Raw genomic sequence first — 21,249 nt, 5'->3', positions numbered from 1 at the left:
GCTCAGGAGCTGCTGATGGCTAGGGGCATCCTGGGCCCGGCAGGGCGTGGGGAGCCCAGACCAGGTCTCAGCCCACTTCTCTTGCACACAGGTCTCTGGGGTCCCAGCCCCAAGCCTCCTGAAAGAAGGAGGGGAGGAAGGAAGAAAGAACACTAGGAGGGTGCCAGGCACTCTGCAGGTAAGCTCCCTCTCTTCTCATAGTGCGTCAGTTACGGTGAGCCCGAAATCGATGGAGAAAGACAGATGTGGCTTACATCTCAATTCCATGCTAGCTGCTCTTGGGTGCCTTACGTCTCCCCTTTCAGCTCAGTTTCCCCATCTTTCCAAAGAAGTAATAACTGTACCTACCCCACGGGGCCGCAGCGAGCACTAATACATACCCAGACGCTGGCAAGGGAAACCGGCTTCAGGGCCGGCTCCCGTTACCAGGAGCCCTTTGCTTAAGGCCACAAAGCTACTATGCCAGGTCTGTCTGAATCCATGAAACACCATGGATTTGTGACCGGAAGCCATCCCCATTGCCAATGTTCTCTCCTGAGTCACTTCACAGGCCTGGATTTTTGGTTGAAAAAATGGTCAAGGGAAGCGTTAGAGACCCAGGCGCCGCCCTCCAGACCTGGACCCTCCCCGGTAGCACACACTGGCGGCAGGGGTGCAGGAAGGAACTGACGACCTCCCTGCAAGAGAGGAGAGCCCCCCGCCCAGCGACCAGGCCGCTCAGACCTCCGGATCTTCCCCGCTTGAACCCCCGCGGCCGCGATGTTCCCCGACGGCCGCCAGGGGTCGCTGGGCTGGCGCGCAGGCCGCTTTCTCCATTCATAAATCGGGCCTCCCTCCCCGCCCCTCCTCGCTCGCTCAGACCCCTCCTTCCCGCGGCTAGGCAGGGACGACCCCGGACGTGTGTAGGAGGGTTGCCGGTCCCTGGAGACCACTGGGGGAGGTCGAGGGGCCTCCTTCATACCCCCTCCAAGTGCCGACGGACCCAGTCCCTCAGCGGGACCTCCCTGCACCTCGGGGACTGTGTCGGGGTGGGGGCTGGCTGCGGGGAAAGGTGGAGGAACGAGGGCGCTAGAGGTTCTGCAGAAACCTGCCTGGAGGAGGGCAGAGCTTCCAGGGGACCCTGCCTTCCAGCACCCAGGTTATGCCCCGCCGAGGGTCCTTTGGAACCCCCACCCCGGGCCTGGGGGAATCCCCCAAACCCCGCACCTGTTGGCTCCAGGACCCCGGCGTCCTCGGCTGCTGGTCCCCGGACCTTGCACCGGGGACTCGGCCTCCCTACCCCGAAGGCCGGGCTTCAGGGGCCCGGGCCGGGGGAGGGGTCCGGGGCATCCCCCTCCCAAGGCCGCGCTGCCTGGGCTCGCTCGGCTGGGCGCGAGCCGCCGCTCCAACGTCGGCTCTGGCTGGGCGCGGGCTCAGCCGGGCTGCGCGCCGCGGGGAGGGGGGACGAGCGGGAGGGGCGGGCGGGGAGGGGAGCCCCCAGCCGGTCTCCGCTTCATGTCGCCCAGCCCGAGACCGGGAGGGCGGGGGAGACGCTCATTCCTCCTCGCCTGCCACTTCATGCTTCCATCCCACCTCCATTCATGCGTCCATCCGTTCATTCATACGTTCGCTTTCACTCAGCATCTGTGCCTCCGGCCGCTGAGCGTTCAGAGCGCACCTACTGTGTGCTGGCGGGCCCTAGGCAGCTCCGGAGGGGCCCCAGCGCAGACGGGGATCCCAGCTCCACTTCTCGAGGCCGCGCATAGCTGAGGAGGAGGATGGCACAGGTGGGTCACAGGGGTGCCCATCTCCCAGCGCACCCCACCCCGTTCTCTCCACCCCAGTCCTTTTTCTTCATACCTGCCTTCCCCCCTCCCCAAATGGATGGTAAGTAGGGGCAGGAAGAGGGGAGCCAGAGGGCCTGACTAATTCAACAAACAATTACTAAGCTGTGTGCCAGGCAGTGAGCTAGAATAATAGGGCTGCCCCAAGTGTGCCCCATCCCCCCACCATGCGGGATCTCACTTAATCTCCCCGCCAGTCCAAGGAGGTAGTCACTATTGCCCCATTTTGCAGATGAGGACACTGGGTTCACATGGTTCAGAACTTGCCCAAGGCCAGACAGCAGAGGCAGAGTTGGGACTCCGACCTATGATCCTCTCCAGGTTTACCCACCTCCTCGCCAGGCAGAAACTCCCCGTCCTTCAGACACGCCCAGGCTGGCCAGAGACAGGAGGCTCACAGCCCAGCAAGTGACTATTGCATGAGGAGGGCTGGGAAGTGGCCGAGAAGGACAGATTGATTCAACCAGGGCATCAGGACAGACTTCTTGGAGTAGGAACATAGGGACCTGAAAAGTGAGATGGTAGCCTTGCAAGGGGGATTGAGGTAGCCACAGAGAGCTTTCCAGGTAGAGGAAACAGCAGGTGTAAAGGTAGGGAGGTCGGACCTTCCAGGAACCACAGGGAGGTGATGAGCGACCCCCTGGGCATCAGGCCATGCCCTACCTCAGGACGGGACCTTCTTGGCACATCCGGTCCCACCGTCCTCTCACCCCCAGCGACTCACAGTCCCTCCCTCCTTGGGGTGATTCCTGAGATGTAACACTCCATGTTCTCTGTGGCAGCCAAAGCCCTTTCTCAGAGGAGCTGGAGATGGGCCATTAAACACAGTGTTTGGTATTGAAGCTGGGGTGACAGTGGACAGGTCAGCGACCTCCCCTGCCTCTCCAGAAAGGGAGAACCGAAGCCCATCCTAAGGCACGATCTATCCCTAAGGCAGGACGAGTGATGGGTCCCAGCATCCGTGTGGTTCCAGTGCTCTGTCCTGCCTGCCTGGGGTGCTGGCGGTGGGAGGGGAATGAATGAGGGGACTCGAGAGAGGAGCGCCTGGTGTGCACGCGCACGTGTGCATGGGTGTGTGTGAGCGTGCATGTGTGCTTGCACATGCACGTGTGTGTCTATGTTTTTCTGTATTTAAGAGGAAGGGCTGTGAGTGTGTGTTTAGAGAATCTATTCTGTGACTCTGTGCATTACTGTGCATGTGTGTGTGTGTCTGTGTCTGAGTGTGCATGTGAGCAGAGGACAGGCTTTGGGTTGGTGACCAAGTGTCACCCTGAGAGAAGGCTGTGTCTGCGTGGGGCTTACTTTGTGTACATTGGTATTTGTGTACACAAGGAGTGTGTGCGTGTGTGTGTGTGTGTGTGTATGTGTGTGTATGGAGGGGATGTCTGTCTCCCTGTGTGTCTGAATGTGTAGTTTGGGCTTTGACTAGCATCATCCTCCTGGCGTGCGCCCCTATGAGCGTGGGAATGTGTGTGTGGGCACGCCTTTGTGTCCGCGGCTCTGCCACTGTTCGAATGTGGGACTTGGTTTGTCCGCCCCCGCAGCGATGACTCATCTAATCCCTCACTCTCGACCCCCCCCCCCAGCTAGAGCTGGGACTGTCTGCTATATCAGGGCTGGGGAGGGGGCTGCAGCACGGGCTGGGACAGAGGGTGAACCGCGCGGGGACCCTCAGGAGACAGCCGCAGCTGCTAATACGAGGATGGTGGGCGCCAGCAGAGCCCAGCCCAGAGCTCGGGATGCTTGGGCCTCCCAGACATCCAGTGCTAGAGTGAGCAAGGGTCTCCTCAGGCCCCCAAGCCATTATACGTCAGGTGCATGTGTCTGTGCACGTGTGTTGGGGGGAAAGAGTCATGGCTGAGAATTCAGTTTCCCCAGAGCCAGTTCCATCTCCCCTGAAGAGGGATCCTAATGGTCAACTCCCCCTTCATCCTTCGGTCCCCCAGAGATGGCTGCCCTCCAAGACAAAGGATCAGGAGTGGTTCCTTCTACCCTGAGGCAACAGATATTTTTCCTGCTCAGACTTTGACCAGAGAGGAGGCTCTGGGCCCCCAGGAACCCCTGGTCCTGAGTCTGGCTCCCTTACTCACGACCTGAGGGTAAGAGAGGACTATTGTTTGGTCTGGGTAGATGCTCCGAGAAAACCCTGGGATCCCAAGAGGGGTCAGTGATGTTCTGGAAGACCCACAGGGGCTGTGGTGTTTTGGTCCTTGAGCCCAATAGCACTGGTCTCTGGGAGCTCCTGGCAAAGCACCAGGCCCAGGGGAGGCGTCGGGGGATCTCATGTCATCCATCTCCAGGCTGGGCACTCAGCCCTAGGACCTCCACGGCCCAGCGAGGCCAGCCCTGGAGACTTGGCTTTGCCTGAGCTGTCCGTCAACCGGTGACCACATGACCTCTTTCCTGGAACCAGCCAGCCCTGGCCTTGTTGATCTAATCCTGGACCTCGGAGCCCCAGGTCCCTGTCACATCCATCTTTAAGTGCGATCCCCGGCACTGGCCCCAGGTGCTGCTTCCTCCTCCCTCCCAATTCCAGTGTGACCTCTGTCAGGCTAGGACTAGAATAATCAAAATATAATTGGGTTTTCAACTTGCTAATGTTGCCAAAGGCCTGGGCTGTGCATGGGAACACTCTGAACAGGGCAGGGGTGCCTTTTAGAAGAACAGAAATCATCAGACAAGCGGAGGGATGCAGACAGGTGCGGGCAAGCCAGCAGGGGCTGGGTTGTGGGCCCAGAATGGGGGACTCTGAGGGCTGAGTCTGACAGGCCACGGAGGAGGCTGTGGGGTTTGGTCCTCAGGACCCACAGCACTGGCCTCTGGGAACTCCTAGCAAAGTGCCACCCCATGGGAAGGACCCAGGGGCCTCATGTCCTCTGTTTCCAGGCCAGGGGCTCAGTCTTTGTGCCTCCTCCCCTCGGGAAGGGCTGACCCTCCTTCAGGGTGTGGGTGGCTTGAAGGGGATGGACATCCACTGAGAGAGCAAGGGACGTAGGACCTACAATCAGGTGTCCTTGGTGGCTTCACAAGCTACTGATCATCTTCCAGCTGGGACAGGGGCTAGAGACAGCAGTCTCTGCTCCCTCGCTCATATATTCACTCAACAAACACTGACAGTGAGTAAGCTATCGAGGGGGGGGCCCTGCTGGTTAGTCTGGGGAGACCTCCCCAGGGAGACAAACGGAGGGGGTGGGTATCACATCCATTAGAGTGGGAGATCGTGGCATCGGGGGTGGGCCACGGGATAGGACTGGGGTCAGCATTGATAGTGCCCCTGAGCCCAGAAATAACTGTCACCCTTCCCAGGCTGTTGAGCCTTGTGTTGAAATGTGGTTAGAAGCACAGGCTTGGGGCCAGAAAGACTGGGTCAGACTCCCAGCCCTGCTGCATCCTGCTGTGTGATCCGGTACTGGTCACTTCATTTCTGGGATAGGCTGGGTAGCAGACCCCGACGAGGTCCACGTTCTAATCCCGGGAACTGGCGGCGTGCTGCCTGGTGAAAGGGACTTTGCTGATGGGGCTAAATTCAGGCTCTTGAGATGGGGAAATGATCTAGGGTTATCCCGGTGGGCCTGGTATAATCACAAGGGGCCTTGTCCTAAGGAGAGAGGAGGGACAGAAAGAGCAGGTGCGGTGGCAGAGGTGGGAGGTGACAGCAGTGCTGCAAGAGGCCACAGCCTAGGAAGGTGGACGGGCTCCGGAAGCCGGCACAGAACAGAGTCTCCCCTTGAGCCTCCAGCCGGAAACCTCCTTACCGATTCCTTGAGGGGAGCCCCCACTGGACTCATGTTGGACTTCTAACCTCCAGAATGTGGCAAGAAAAAAAAAATGTGTTGTTTTAAGACTCTAAATTCGCAGTAATCTATACAGCAGCCACGAGAAACTAACACAACCTCTCTGGGCCTGATTTCACTGGTTATAAGATGTGACCAACAGGAACCTTGGCCCTGCAGAGCTGTGTAAAGATCGCTGAGGACAGGCAGGGGTGCCGAGCAGCAAGACGGAGATTCGCACATTCATACACACCCGCACTTAAAACTAATTTGATATTTCAAAAAATCAGAGTGGTCATAATGAGAAAAGTCAGGGCTTTGTTGGTCAGATGTCCTTGTGTTTATCCTGTTATTTGGTATTGCTTTTATTTTGAGTTCCATAGGGATTCAGGAGGCTGCTAATGAACTTAAATCCTAAAATTGGGAATAATATCAGTTATAAACAATGATTGTGGCAAACATGTGCTGGTGGGTTATTTTGACAGAGGAACACACAAGGGAAAGGGAAAGAAGGAGAAACCTGATCTTTCTAGGAGGTGTGTGTGTGCCCAGACTGGAAAGTTTTGTTTTGTTGAACGATGATCTCAGTCACCAGACATTAAGGAAAACCTTTAACAGGACAGAGAAAGACCAAGATAAACAGAAAAACGTTCCAGAGGCAAGTTGGGCTGAGCCTGGAGGGATGGATAGGAGTTTACAGATGGGCTTTGAGTGGGACATATTGGGCAGGAGTGGGAGAGAAAGAAGGATTGGGATTCCAGGGAGAGGGGATAACATGAGTGAAGGTGAGAGGTAGACGCGGCCAAAGGTCTGTTCAGAAATAGAAAGGGGGGCGAAGGGCTGTCCTGAATCTAGGCTGAGGCACTTGGATTCCATCCCAAAGGCAGTGGGATCCCTGAAGGGTTTTTAGCGAGGTTGTGATATGGACTGATTGGCATCCCCGCCCTCCAACCTAACCACGTATGAAATGAATAAAAAATGCATCTTTCTTGTAATAGATTCAAACCACTCAGAAAAAAAATCGAGTAAAATTATTATTTGAAATTAAGTAGAGTAGATATTGACTTCGGTATTAGAATATAGCCTCTGTAACAAAGATCCCCAAATGATAATGCCTTTGAAAGACAGAAGTTCCGTTCTCTCCGTAGGCCATTCAGGCCTGGCCAGGTGACTCTGTAATCATCGGGAAGCCAGACTTCTGCCCGGGTAGGAGAGTATCACGATCATGAGTACAGGTCCTAGGGCCAGACTGCCCAGGTGTAAATTATGGGTCTGCCGCTTGTAAGCTGCTGTGTGACCGAGGGCACGTTGCTTCATTTCTTCATGCTTGAGTTTCACCATCGGTAAAATGGGGGATAATATAGCACCCATCTGAGGGAGGAAGCATAATGTTTCCCCAAAGATGTGTGTGTCCTAATCCCTAGAAATTGTGATTGGGAACTTACATGGCAGAAAAGACTTTGTAGAAGTGATTCAGTGAAGAGTCTTAAGATGGGGATATTATGGACTGCTCTGGTGGACCCGATGTAATCAGAAGGGGCCTTAGAAGAAGGAGGCAGAGGGGCACCCGGGTGGCTCAGTCATTTGGTTAAGCGTCTGACTCTTGGTTTTGGCTCAGGTCATGATCTTAAGGTCATGATCTCAAGGTCATGAGATCGAGCCTCGTATCGGGCTCTTTGCTCAGCGCAGAGTCTGCTTGATATACTCTGTCTCTCCCTCTCCATCTGCCCCTCCCTCTGCCCACTCACTCTCTAATTAATTAATTAATTAAAAATCTTTTTAAAAAAAACAAACAAACAAGAAGGAGGCAGGGAATCGAAACAGTAATCAGAGATGTGATGATGGAAATGAGAGACTATAGTGACCTGAGGAAGGGATCCTAAGCCAAGGAACACAGGGACCACTGGAAACTGAAAACACAAGGAAATACATTCTCCCCTGAGTCTCCAGAAAGTAGTCTAGCCAACACGTTGATGTTCAACTTCTGAACTCCAGAACCATTTGTGTCGTTCTGAAACTCTAGGTTTGTGGTATTTTGTTGCAGTAGGCATCGAAAAGGGAATGCACATCCTTGTTAGGTTCAAGGAGTTTGTATATGCAAAGCGCATAGAGAACTGCCCGGCACAGAGTTAGCATACACTTGTACGTGTTTGCTGTTATTGTCTAGGGTAAACTCGTGGCCTGGGTCAGAGATGGCCAAGCACACCCTTAGTCCAGCTAGTGGAAGAGGCACGCCTGCTCTGTTTGCATCCAGTTGGCATGAACTGGCTCACCTGATCCCATGAGGCTACAACGGAGCCTGGGGAGCAGACTGTTTCTCTGGGTAGCCACGTGCCCCGTGAGATGCAAGGATTCTAGGAACAAGGGAGGGAGGGCGGGTAGATCCTGAGCTCCCAATGTCTGGCACCATGCCCAGCTATGAAAGATGAGAAGTTTAGCGAAGGTACCTTGCCTCCAGAATTTGGTTAGATGCCCTTTTCCAGCTCTTCTTTCTTGTGCCATTAATTTTATGAAATATCTCCCGCCTCCCACGGTGCAAGATGAGACATCCTTGATCACCCTTGTTCTCCCTCCTAAGTCCTCTTGCTAAACCGCTACATTTGAATCTAGTTTCATAGCCATAGGGAAAGCGTTCTGGTTTTATGTGCTGTCCATCTCTGAATTTCAAAAATTGAAAATCAATAACGTGTTTTTTAAAAAAAATATTATGATTATGTAAACATTATTCTCGCAGAGCTAACTAGCATCCAGGGACCCGTACAGAAGGAACTATAATCTCAGGATTTAAATGCTGCCTGAAGGGAAATGCTCCAGGCTTCAAGTTCAAATGTATTTTCCTACGCTCCCTCAGTATTCGAAGTCTTGTTATATTTTCATTTGTTTCATATCTGGACCATGAGTTTCTTATACGAGTTTTTGTTCTCCTGGAGTTTCTAATTGTTTTTCTCTTTTCTTCTTGAGAAAAGAAACATACGCCTTTTTAATCAGGTCATTAAAATCTCCCAGCTCCTTAATTACATTATTTGCTGAATGAAGCCTATTTTCTTCTTGAAGACACTTTTCTCCAAACCCTCTGACTTCCTGTTCTAATTTTGACTGATGGTGTTATGGACTCTGGTATTTCTATTCATTACACTTGTGGGTCAGTTCTACTGTTGGGTGAGTCTGGTCTCTCTTTCTTGTCTTTTTTTCCTCTGTTTTGCTGGAGTATATCTCAAATAACATTTTTTAAAAAGATTTTATCTATTTATTTGACAGGAAGAGAGACGGCGAGAGAGGGAACACAAGCAGGGGGAGTGGGAGAGGGAAAAGCAAATCCCCGCAGAGCAGGAGCCCGAAGTGGAGCTCCTGCCCAGGACCCTGGGATCATGACATGAGCCAAAGGCAGACACTTAACAACTGAGCTTCCCAGGTGCCCCTCAAATAACATTTTTATTTTATTTTAAGATTATTTATTTATTTGACAGACAGAGATCACAAGTAGGCAGAGAGGCAGGCAGAGAGAGAGGAGGAAGCAGGCTCCCTGCCGAGCAGAGAGCCCGATGCGGGGCTGGATCCCAGGATCTCGGGATCATGACCTGAGCCGAAGACAGAGGCTTTAATCCACTGAGCCACCCAGGCGCCCCTCAAATAACATTTTTAAAGGGGGCGCATGGAAGGAAATCCTTTCGAGTCTGAAGTGTTCTTAATTTGTCCTTACTCTTCCTGAGTGGGGAGATCAATCTGCTCCACTTTAGGGCATGTGGAAAGGGGGGTAGACAGGCAAGAGGGTACCCGGTTTCCACCCTGTGCCAACATAAGGAGAGATTTACTCTAAGACACCAATGCTCTAAGCGGGAATTTTGGTCCTTTTGAAAAACATCACTTAATTTCTTTAGAAAGTGGTTCTCTCTTACCTTTTTTTTTTTTTTTTTTTTTTTGAGAAAGGGAGGGGCAGAGGAAAAGGGAGAGAGAGAATCTCAAGCAGGCTCCACGCCCAGCACGGAGCACAAGGTGGGCCTTGATCTCACAACCCTGAGATCATGAGCTGAGCTGAGATCAAGAGTCAGATGTTTAACCGACTGAGCCACCCAGGCATCCCCCCTCACTTTTGAATCTCTCCCTTCTCTGTATGCTCCTGATGTGAAGGGGACTTGTTTTGTAGGGGATTGTTAGTGGCTGCTGCTGGCTTGTTATTCACTAAACAGGCTCTTCCTTGAATTATTTCCTAACTTTGGTTATTTCTCATATCACCATCTCAATTTTTGCCATATCTTCTTACTTCCCATGTTAATATTTACTTTTTTTGGTTTGTTTTTTTGTATTTTTAATGACTGAAACAAAACAGACCTAAAACCACAGCTTCTGGGAGAATCATTTGTTCTCACCAGTCTTGTGCCTGTGTTTAAGAGCACGGTCTCTGAAGACATCCTTCCTGATGACAGCTTTGTCCAAGGGGAGGTCCACAGAGTACCTTGTGGGCATGAAGTGACAGTGGTTTTTTTTCACAAAAGAACTTTTTACAACTTTCACAAAAGACTTGAACTTTGACCTCTTGATGGTTTTCTTCTTGCTCATGGTAGCTGTCACTTTGCAGTCAATTCCAGCCACCAGAGCATGGCTGTAGGGACAGTCTGAAGTGCCATCATCAATGTTCTTCACAATGACCGGGAATAGGGTCTGGCCAGGACCAGCACTACCTTCCCGGGTTTCATGAACTTGCCCATCTCAAACCTACAGCAGGAAGAATTTTTACTTATGGTATCATTTTTATTTAAATTGACTATGCTAGTCCTACACCATAGCAGGCAAATTTTTTTTTAAAGATTTTATTTATTTATTTGACAGACTGAGAGACAGACAGAGATCACAAGTAGGCAGAGAGAGAAGCGGTAACAGGCTCCCTGCTGAGCAGAGAGCCAGATGCGGGGCTCGTTCCCAGGACCCTAGGATCATGACCTGAGCCGAAGGCAGAGGCTCAACCCACTGAGCCGCCCAGGCGCCCCAATGTTATAGTTGTATCTCTTCTTGTTTGTAATTATATAGTTTTATTTTCTAATCCATATACATCATTCTTAAGATAACGGAAGTTTATGTTTTTTGCCACCAGATAGCATTCACAGCAATGGGGCATACACCATACTTTGCAAAATACTTCTCTTTAAGTACTGTGTTGATTACCGGCCAATCAATTGCCTGAGCTTTCTGCCAGTTTGGACCTCCAAGGGGGTCTCCTTTCAATAGTCCCTCTCCTCCTTGTCCTGATTCTGACATGCTAGAAATAAGTAATAAGAATAGTAATTCTTATTGATGATGTAAAGTGATGACTGCAAAGGTCTTAGCTTAGGGTGGGAGTGGCTGGACCTGCTAATTGACCTTCCATCACTGTCTGTGAGAGCAGATGGTTGGGCCCTCCTCCCACAGGGAGGGGCTCACAGTCTCAGTTCTGCCTCTCTGGTCCCCTTAGGGAGGCACATGGCTATTACAATCAAGTGCCTTGGGCTCAGGTACATATTCAGAGAGCAGACAGTCCCTATCTTATCCAAATTGCTCCAAAAAGTAGAAAAAGAGGGACAACAACCCATTGCATTTTATGCGGCTAGTAGAACTTCAATATTCAACTTAGACAAGGAAGTTGGAGACAAGACCTTAGGCCAATCTCAATTACGGACACAGTTTCAAATATCTTAAATAGAAAGTTGCCAAATGAAACACAGCAACATATTTAAAAATGCATAATGGCCAAGTTGGGTTTATTCCATAAATGCAAGAATATTTCAACATTAGAAAATTATTATTTTAAGTCCCTGTGCCTTGGTGGCTCAGTCAGTTAAGTGTCAGACTCTTGGTTTCTGCTCAGGGTCACGAGAACAGGGGGTGCTCAGGGTAGAGTCTGCTTGAGATTCTGTCCCCTCCTCCCTCTCCCTCCCCATCTGTTCCTCCTCCCCTCTGCTCACACATGCTCTCTCTCTCTCCAATAAATAAATAAATAAAATCTTTTTAAAAAGAAAACATTATTGTTTTTATTTTTTAAAGATTTTATTTATTTATTTGACAGAGATCACAAGTAGACAGGGAGACAGACAGAGAGAGGGGGGGGGAAGCAGGTTCCCCGTGGAGCAGAGAGGCCGATGCGGGGCTCGATTCCAGGACCCTGGGATCATGACCTGAGTGGAAGGCAGAGGCTTTAACCCACTGAGTCACCCAGGCGCCTCTATTATTATTTTTAAAGATTTGTTAGTTTTAGAGAAAAAGAAAGCAAGCAGGAGGCCAGAGGAGGAGGGAGAGGGAGAGAATCTCAAGCAGACTCCACTGAGCTCGGGGGCTGACGGGGGGCTCAATGTGGAGCTGATTCCCCAACCCTGAGATCATGACCCCAGTGGAAACCAACAGCTGGATGCTTAATGGACTGAGCTACTCAGGTGCCCTTATTTTTAAGCCTCAACTCTTGATCTCAGAAATCTCAAAAATCTTGATCCCAAAAATCCTATGATAACATAATGCAGAGGGAGAAAGTGCATTTGATAAAATTAAGTTTATAAAAATTCTTGGCAAACCAGGAGTAGGAAAGAACTTCCTTAATGTGATACGTTGGTAAAGGGTATCTTTCTAAAACCTGCAGTAAGTGTTCTGAAGATAAAAACTTCAAGAATTTCCTTTAAAGTAAGAAACCTAAAAAGGATATTCACTATCTCTATTACTGTTCAAAGCTATCCAGGATTCCTTAGCCTGTGCAATGAGGGAAACAAAAGGGAATTAATAGCCCAAACCTTTGGAAAGGAAGAAACAAAATGGACATCATATATTTGTAGATCATGTGATTGTCTACCTAGAAAATCAAAGAGAGTCTACAGGCAAGCTATTAAAATTATCGAGAGGATTCATGATGAAAGACAATTTTCCATGGGTCAGTTGCATTTCTGGATGCTTTGCAGAGACACCAACTGCCCTTTTGTTTGGTACTATTTTTTTTTTTTTAATTTGGACAATCTCTTCAAGGATGTTTATATCAACCATCTTTGGAACAGAGAATAATTATCTCGCTCCAGAGCAGAAAGCAGATTTGCTTATTGTCCAGTGTATTGAAGATAATGTCTCTCTCTGCAGCATAGAGCTCAGGATTCTTCAGGGACTATGCAAACCTACTGATTTCATGGGCAGCACCCCTGGGGGACTTGGGGAGCCAGAGGAGCCACTGCCCCAAACATGAGGCACATGCTTCTTGCTGAAACATGAACAGTGAAGTCCTTTGTCTCTGACCCGGAACTCTTGTGTCTTCTGCAGCATCCCTGATACTGTGGTAGCTAAGAGTCTAGCTGGGGTAAAATCCCAGACCCTTTACTTTGTCGGTGGTTCAGCCATCTCACCTCTAAATACCAAGAACAGACAAAAAGTGCTATTAAAAAAAAAAAGTGCTATTTATAAATGGTATCACTAACGAAGGCACAAAAAAACGCGTAAGTGCCCAAGAGTAAATCTAAGAGATATGCAAGATGTTTACAGAAAAAATTAGAAGGCTTGACTGATGGTCATTGAAGAGACACAGAGAAATGGAGAGGTATAACTTGCTTGTGGAAGGAGGTACTCGACTGTAAGACGTGAATTCTCCCCCCAATTAATCTATACTTCATTTCAGTGTCAAAGGATTAAATAAAGTATTTTTAAAATTAATGCTTTTGGAAACATTATCCTAAAGTCATATGAAGGAACAGCCAAGGGTAGCCAAGCAACCTTGAAGAAAATGAACAGTGAAGAGACGCACCCGTCAGACGTCAGGACTTATACAACTCAAGTAACTGAGACAGGGAGATATTGGCAGAGGGGTGTACAAATAAATAAATGGGACAGAATTGAGGGCTCAAAGACAGAGATGTGCAGACTGGAGGTTCAACTTAAGTCAGAAATGACATTTAAACCAGCTCCTTCTTTTTTATTCTTTATTTTTTATAAGTAGACTCCACATCCAGCATGGAGCCCAACACGGCACTCAAACTTACAACTCTGAGATCAAGACCTGAGCTGAAATCAAGAGTCGGATGCTTATCCAACTGAGACACCCAGGTACCCCTAAACCAGTTCCTTTTATGGAACACTTGACTGGCTCAGTTGATACAGCTTACAACTCTTGATCTCAGGGTCATGAGTTCAAGTCCCATGTTGGGTGTAGAGATTACTTAAAAAAAAAAAAATTAGTTAAACCAGTTCCTTCCAATAATGGTGGCATGAAAATTGGTTTTCCATGTGGAAAAAAAGAGAATTGTACTCCTATATCACTCTTGATCACCAAAATCAGTACAGAGAGATACTAAATATGAAAAAGAAAACTTTTTTTTGAAAAAGAAAACTTTTTTTTTTTTTAAGATTTTATTTATTTATTTGACAGAGAGAAATCACAAGTAGGCAGAGAGGCAGGCAGAGAGATAGAGAGAGGAGGAAGCAGGCTCTCCGCCGAGCAGAGAGCCCGATGCGGGACTCGATCCCGGGACCCTGAGATCATGACCTGAGCCGAAGGCAGCGGCCCAACCCACTGAGCCACCCAGGTGCCCCGAAAAAGAAAACTTTTAAATAAAAATCTTTTCAAGACCTCACGATATGAAGATTTCTTAACCAAGTTTAAAAAGCATAAACAATAAAGGAAGTATTGATAGATTTGCCTACATTAAAATTCCAAAGTATCGTATAGCAAAAACAGGATAAACAAAACCCAAGCCACAAGGCTGGGAGAAAATACACGGATAATGAACATTACAGACAAAGTATTCGTCTCCAGGCTGCATCACGAAGTTCTACAGATCAATAAAAAGATTACAGATAACTCAAAAGAAAAGCAAGTATAAGATGTATATAAGTAAACAATACAAATATATGGGAAAAGACGTTGAACTCTACTTGTAATTTCAGGAATGCAAATTCAAACAACTAGAAGAAATTTTAGACTTCAAGTTGGTAACACAAACATTTCCAGTCTGACTATATTAAGTGTTGAGGACTACGTGGGACAAAGGGCCCTCTTGTTAATGCTACAGAGAGCTTCGATCATAACCACATTGAGAAGCAATTTGGCAAAATCTAGTAAAGTCCAGCGTGTGCATATCCTCCAACCTAGCAATTCAATTCCGGAAATAAATCCCAACTCTTGACAAGTACAAGAATGTTCATTACAACACCATGTAGAGTGGAAAATTGGAAACAACAGAATAATGTACAAGTCAATCTTGTCAGAGCTACAAAGTAGACAGTTAAGATGAGTGCAGCGGAGAGATGTAGATGGATTGATAGGCAGCCCCTAACATTTAGGAGGCCCAGGGCAAGGAGAATCTGGAGGCCGAGGACCCTCCTCTATTCTCTTCCCACTCGGGCTCCATCCCCCACAGTGAGGAACGTCACGCACACATGCTTGTGGACACTTTCGTCTGTTTGTCCGAGCTCTGTCCATGAACCCCACCCTCCCACCAATGCCACCCTGGCCAGCCCTTAGGATTAAGGTGGGTACAGCTGCGTGGTCACCTCAGGAAGAAAACTCTAGGGAAATCACTGCCCTGGCCTTGAAATGGGCTCTGGGCCCTGGGGGCAGAGGAAATCAGGATTCAAGGTTTAGAAGGAGAGAAGGCTTTTGGGTGGGTCTTGACTCCTTAACCCAGGGAGGAGGGCCTGGGCGGGGACCAGGGTCCCGGTCTAAGAGTGGTGCTTTGTGTTAGCAAGGTTGAAACTCACACGTGATATTGTACAGAAAAGGCAGAGAGACAAGCAGTATAGGATGCATGATAGGAAGCTTTAAAACAGGCAAAACAGTACTACCCACTGCTCAAGGATATGTACAAAAGGAGCAAAATTACAAAAGCTTGTAGAGGGTGCCTGGGTGGCTCAGCTGGTTAAGCCTCTGCCTTGGGCTCAGGTCATGATCCCAGGGTCCAGGGATCCGGTCTTGCATCCACCGGGCTCTCTGCTCAGTGGGGAGTCTACTTCTCCTTCTCCCTGCCACTCCCCTGCTCTCTCTCTCACTGCTCTAAGTAAATAGGTATATATATGTATATATACATATATTTCTATGAAATTTAAAAAAGAGAACAAACGGTCTACCTTTAAAAAGGCAAGGAAGGAGAATGAAATGCAGAGCAAAGGTGAGATATGATGGGATAGAGACAAGCTAAATGTGTTAGTAATAATAAATCGACAATACGCTCTTCTTCTAAGTGGGATACTTTAAAACACCTTTTTTTATTACTGAGTGCTGTTTCTTTCTTTCTTTCTTTCTTTCTTTTTTTTTTTTTAAGATTTTATTTACTTATTTGACAAAGACACAGCAAGAGAAGGAACCCAAGCAGGGGGAGCGGAAGAGGGAGAAACAGGCTTCCTGCTGAGCAGGGAGCCCAACGCAGGGCTCAGTTCTGGGACCCTGGGATCATGACCCAAGCCGAAGGCAGACACTCAATGACTGAACCACCCAGGCGCCCCTTGAGTACTGTTTCTAATTTTTTTTTTAAAAAGGCGGGGTTTGGGGTTGCACCTGGGTGGCTCAGTGGGTTAAAACCTCTGCCTTCGGCTTGGGTCATGATCTCAGGGTCCTGGGATCAAGTCCCAAGTCGGGCTCTCTGCTCGGTGGGGAGCCTGCTTCCTCCTCTCTCTCTGCCTATCTCTCTCTGCCTATTTGTGATTTCTCTCTCTGTCAAATAAATAAATAAAATATTTAAAAAATAAATAAAATTAAAAAATAAAAAATTAGGAAAGGCACGGAAGGTTTGAACAACAGAGTGAACAAGTTTGACTTACTGACATAAAGAGAAGCCAGTCCCCAAGGCTTATTCTTCCCAAGCACACGTGGACCATTTAACGAACATTGAGCCACATTCCAGGCCATAAAGCAGGTCTTACACAGCAGTCACACACACCATATTCTTGGATCAAAATGCTTTTAAGAAGTGATAACAAGAAATTATTCCCACATGTTTGGAAATTTAAAAAATTACTTCTGGAAACCACCCAAACGTTCATCAGCAGTCGAATGCAAGAATAAGTTGTAGTACGTTCATACGATGGGTTGCTAGACATCAAAACACATCACACACAAGCCCATACACACCACTATTATAACAGGTGACGACACAGAGAAAGCTCACAGAGTGTTGAGTGAAAGAAGACAGAAAGAGTGAATACTCTATAATTCTATTTTGCATGAAACTTAAAAGCAGACAAAATTGGGGCGCCTGGGTGGCTCAGTCGGTTAAGCATCTGCCTTCAGCTCAGGTCATGATACCAGGGTTCTGGAATTGAGTCCCAAGACAGGCTCCCAGCTCAGAGGGGAGCCTGCTTCTCCCTCTCCCTCTCCCTCTCGCCCCAGCTCATGCTCTCTCTCTCACTCGCTTGCTCTCTCTCTCTCTCTCTCTCATAAATAAATGAAATATTTTTAAAGAATTTAAAAAGCAGACAAAATTAATCTACCGTGACAGAAGTCAGAATAGTGGGATGATGGGAGTGATGACGGACAGAGATGCTGAAAAAGTCTCTATTTCGTTCTCACTTAGGAAATAAAAAAAAGAACCAAAGACCAGACCTGATGAAAACAGGACAAAGAAATGATGAAGAAAAGAGCAAAACGGAATAAAGCAGAAAACAAATATACAACCGAGAGGGTTACTGAAGCCGAAAGTGAGCTCTTTGAAAAGATTAATAAAATAGGGAAACCTCTGAGTCTGATATAGAGATAAAGACACAAATAAGTAAATACTAAGAATGAAAAGGATATGATCACTACAGATCCTGGAGAGATTTGAAAGAATAATATGAACAACTATTTCTTTAATGTTTTATTTCTCACTTCCATTCCTTAAGTCAGTTTGGATCAGTTTTATTTTGTAGCTACTTACCCACTGCATCTTCATTTTCCAATTTATTTGTACAAAGTTGTTTCTTATGCTGAAAAAAAAAAATCTTTCTCTCATTAACTCCCTCTTTTCATTATTTATTTGGGCCTTTTCTCTTTTTTCCTTAATCAGCCCGACTACAGATGTATCTGTTTTATTAGTCATTGGCTTTATCGATCATCTGTGTTGGTTCTTTGGTTTTTTGTTTTATTGATTTTTTTTCTCTTATCTTTATTATTTCCTGCTATTGGGAGGCTGTATTATTATGTTGTCTTTCTCTGACAATGTAAACTGAATGCTCAAGTCACTAATGCGTGATTTTTTTTTATTAAGATGCAAACTTTAATGTGGACATTCGGAAGAATACACATTCCCCTCAAGGATTGTTTCAGCTGCGCTGACATTTTAAAATGTAACGCTCTCATATTTTGTATTTTTTTTCTTTGTCCCAATAAGTATTTGGAGGCTTGATTTTAATTTTCAAACGTAAGTTTACGTTATCATTTTCTCATTTCAGTGGATTGTGGTCATAGAAAATGGTCTCTGTGACATCCGTTCACTCCTTGGCAGACTTGCTTCATGACCTAGTATGGGAACAATTTCTGTAAATGTTCTCACACTGGATGAAAAGAATGCCAATTTTTCTGTTTGATCAAGCTTCTTAAATGTGTTATTCAAATATTCTACACATTTACTAATTTTACGGCCACTTGATTTAGTAACTATGGAGAAAGGAAAGATAAGGTTCTCAGGGGGATTGTGGGTCCATCTGTGTCTCTTTGAAATTGTCTCAAGTTTCACTTTCTATCAGGGGTCATCATACTATGTGGTCTGTGAACCAAATTTGGGCCACTCCTTGTTTTTGTAAATAAAGTTTTATTGGAACACAGCCATGTTGGTTTGTTTATATGTTCTCTGTGACTTTTTTCTTACTGCAATGGCAAAGCTGTGTAGTTGAGACAGAGGCTGGATGGTCTACGACGTCTAAAATATTTATTATCTGTCCTTTTAAAGAAGTTTGCTCACTCCTCTTTATGTATTCTTTAAAATTTTTATTTAAATTTTATTTATTTATCTGAGAGAGAGCATAGAGGGAGAGCGAGAAGAAGACTCCTGGCTGAGCAGAGAGCCTGACTCGGGGACTTGATCCCCGGATGCTGAGATCATGACCAGAGCCAAATGCAGACGCTTAACTGACTGAGCCACCCAGGCACCCCAGACTCTGCTGGGGTGTTAGGTTTAAAAAATTTCAGAATTATATCTCCCTGATAACATTTTTCTTGTTAATCATTATGTAATGACCCTCTTTTCCATAATGATGCCTTTTGACTTAAAGTCCATTTTGTCTGACATTTATAAAATACACCAGCTCCCTTCAGCTTAGTATTTGCCTGCGGTGCCCATTAGAAATGCTTTTGGCTGCACGTAACAAAACACAGCTACAGTGGCTAAAACACACTGGGGTATGTTCTCTTTAAAGAACAAAAATTAAAAAAAAAAAAAATTTCCAGGGGCGCCTGGATGGCTCAGTGGGTTAAAGCCTCTGCCTTCAGCTCAGGTCATGATCTCAGGGTCCTGGGATCGAGCCCTGCATCGTGGGTTCTCTGCTCAGCGGGGAGCCTTCTTCCCTCTTTCTCTCTGCTTGTTGCTCTGCCTACTTCTGATCTCTCTCTGTCAAATAAATAAGATCTTTAAACAAACAAACAAACAAACAAATTCCAAAGGCAGGTTGCTGACAGCATTGTCTCAGCTGCTCTATGATGCCGTCAGGTACCCAGGCTTGCTCAGTGTCTAATCTCCATCAGCATTCGCCTGCAGACCTTTGTGCTCACGGGTGTGTCAAGATTGCAAAAGGGCTGCTGCACGCGGAGGCATTGTGTCCATGCACCAGGCAGAAGGAGAAAGGAAGAAAGCACTGCCCAGATTCCCCTTTACAACCCAGTTTCCAGATCTGGGGCCCATGAGCATCTTTTCCCTAATCACCAAAAGAGAGAAAAGAGGTTCTACGGATGGCTTCGACCAAATCATGATTCATCCTTTGCGGCTGGTACTTTGACATCACAAGAAATAAACTGGGGATGGGGGACAGATGCTTCTCCGGGACCAACAGATTTCTGCTTAGTCCCTTAAAAAAAAAAATGGGCTTCAGTAGCAAAGTGCAAAAGGTTTCGGGCGCACTCTTGGTCAGACAATGGATGGTGTCTTTTTTCATATCTTTGCTTTCAGTATTTCCATGGCTCTGTTTTAGACATGTCTCTCATGAACAGTGTGTGTAGAGCTCGATTATGTGTTTTCTTTCCCTCTGATAACTCAGGTTTGTTGTGATTACCGGCATTTAAAATTTTATTTCTAAATCCTCTTGTGTTTTCCATTGGCCACGTGTATTATTAGCCCCCAAACTGAGCATTTCAAAACGACAATCACTGATTATCTCACCTCATTTCTTAGGGTCATGAAAGCCATGGTTCTTTTCTATTAGGGTTGCCAGAACTCGCCAATAAAAATACAGGATGCCCAGTTAAATTTAAATTTCAGATAATATTTCAATATTTGCACAGGATCTATTTATACCAAAAAATTACTCATTGCTTGTTCAAAATTTAAATTTGACCCGTCTTCCTCAATTTTATCTGGCAGCCCTATTTATAACCTGATCTTGGAAGCAAAATGGGCTACATCATTCGTAGGGTCCCTCATTAAAAAATTACTAGGAATTTCCAGTCAGCGAGAGCAGAACATGAAACTAAGCCTGGAGCCCTCCTGGGGACGGTGTCCTTTGTGAGAGCATGGGTTGTACTCCCAGAAAGCCCGTCCTGCTTGGAACTGACACACCAGCCCTTCTACCATATTCTATGACACAGGGACAAGTCACTGAGTCTCACCCGCACATTATGGGAGGGGACTTCACATGGTCACAGGTCCCGGGAGGTAGGGATCACGGGGACCATCTTGGAAACTGGCAGCCACACCAAGCTTTTTCCTTTGCTTCTTTTATTTGTCATTTCCTGCCTGGAGGTGGACAGATCGGACTGTCTTCGTTCCCTTTGTTTCCTCTCGGAGGGTTTAGAATACATTCTATTTCTGTTCTTTCATTAGTCATGCTCAGGTTTTTAACATGCACACTTCAGTTCAATAAAGTCTAAAGTTAATCACTCTCCTCTTGCAAAAGAATCAAGGACCTTAGAATACTTTTGAACCCTGATCACAGCTTCCTGTCTAGGATGTGGTGGGTCCTTCGTTTTCCATCCTACCTTGTTTATTCTGTTCCTCAAATCAGTCTGTAAAGTTGTTCTTATAAAGTCCATGGTCATTTGAATTTTTCATGCCTAATCTTGTTTGTTTGTTTGTTTTCTTTTTGCTCTCCACTTCTCGGAAGCTACTTCTTCGTCCTGGCTTCATTTCCTGGGTTTTTCCTATTATCTTCATTTGACATCTTGCCAGAACTGAAGATCCCCATGGTGTTTTTTGTTTTTAAGACTTTATTTATTTCTTTGACAGAGAGAGAGAGATCACAAGTAGGCAGAGAGGCAGGCAGAGAAAGAGGGGGAAGCAGGCTCCCTGCTGAGCAGAGAGCCCGATGCGATGCGGGGCTCGATCCCAGGACCCTGAGATCATGACCTGAGCCGAAAGCAGAGGCTTAACCCCCTGAGCCACCCAGGTGCCCGCTCCCCATGGTGTTTTTAAGTGCTTTTTAAAAAAGCCTTGTTGGAGCACCTGGGTGGCTCAGTGGATTAAAGCCTCTGCCTTCAGGTCATGATCCCAGGGTCCTGGGATCAAGTACTGAATCCAGGCTCTCTGCTCAGCGGGAAGCCT

General features: G+C 47.1%; 1 long non-coding RNA gene across 1 annotated transcript; it reads left to right on the top strand.

Moving 5' to 3' along the window:
• The first annotated feature begins 39 nt into the window (after nucleotides 1–39).
• On the top strand, nucleotides 40–18,325 carry LOC131809201 (uncharacterized). The gene is made up of 3 exons (XR_009345087.1): nucleotides 40–178; nucleotides 1,621–1,766; nucleotides 17,098–18,325. It is a non-coding gene; the product is annotated as an uncharacterized LOC131809201 (long non-coding RNA).
• Nucleotides 18,326–21,249: the final 2,924 nt, after the last annotated feature.

The sequence above is a fragment of the Mustela lutreola genome, chromosome 10 (assembly GCF_030435805.1).
Source record: "Mustela lutreola isolate mMusLut2 chromosome 10, mMusLut2.pri, whole genome shotgun sequence".
NCBI classification, from domain to species: domain Eukaryota; kingdom Metazoa; phylum Chordata; class Mammalia; order Carnivora; family Mustelidae; genus Mustela; species Mustela lutreola.
Note: the sequence above shows the minus strand (reverse complement) of the source record. Positions and strands in the feature narration are given on the sequence as shown.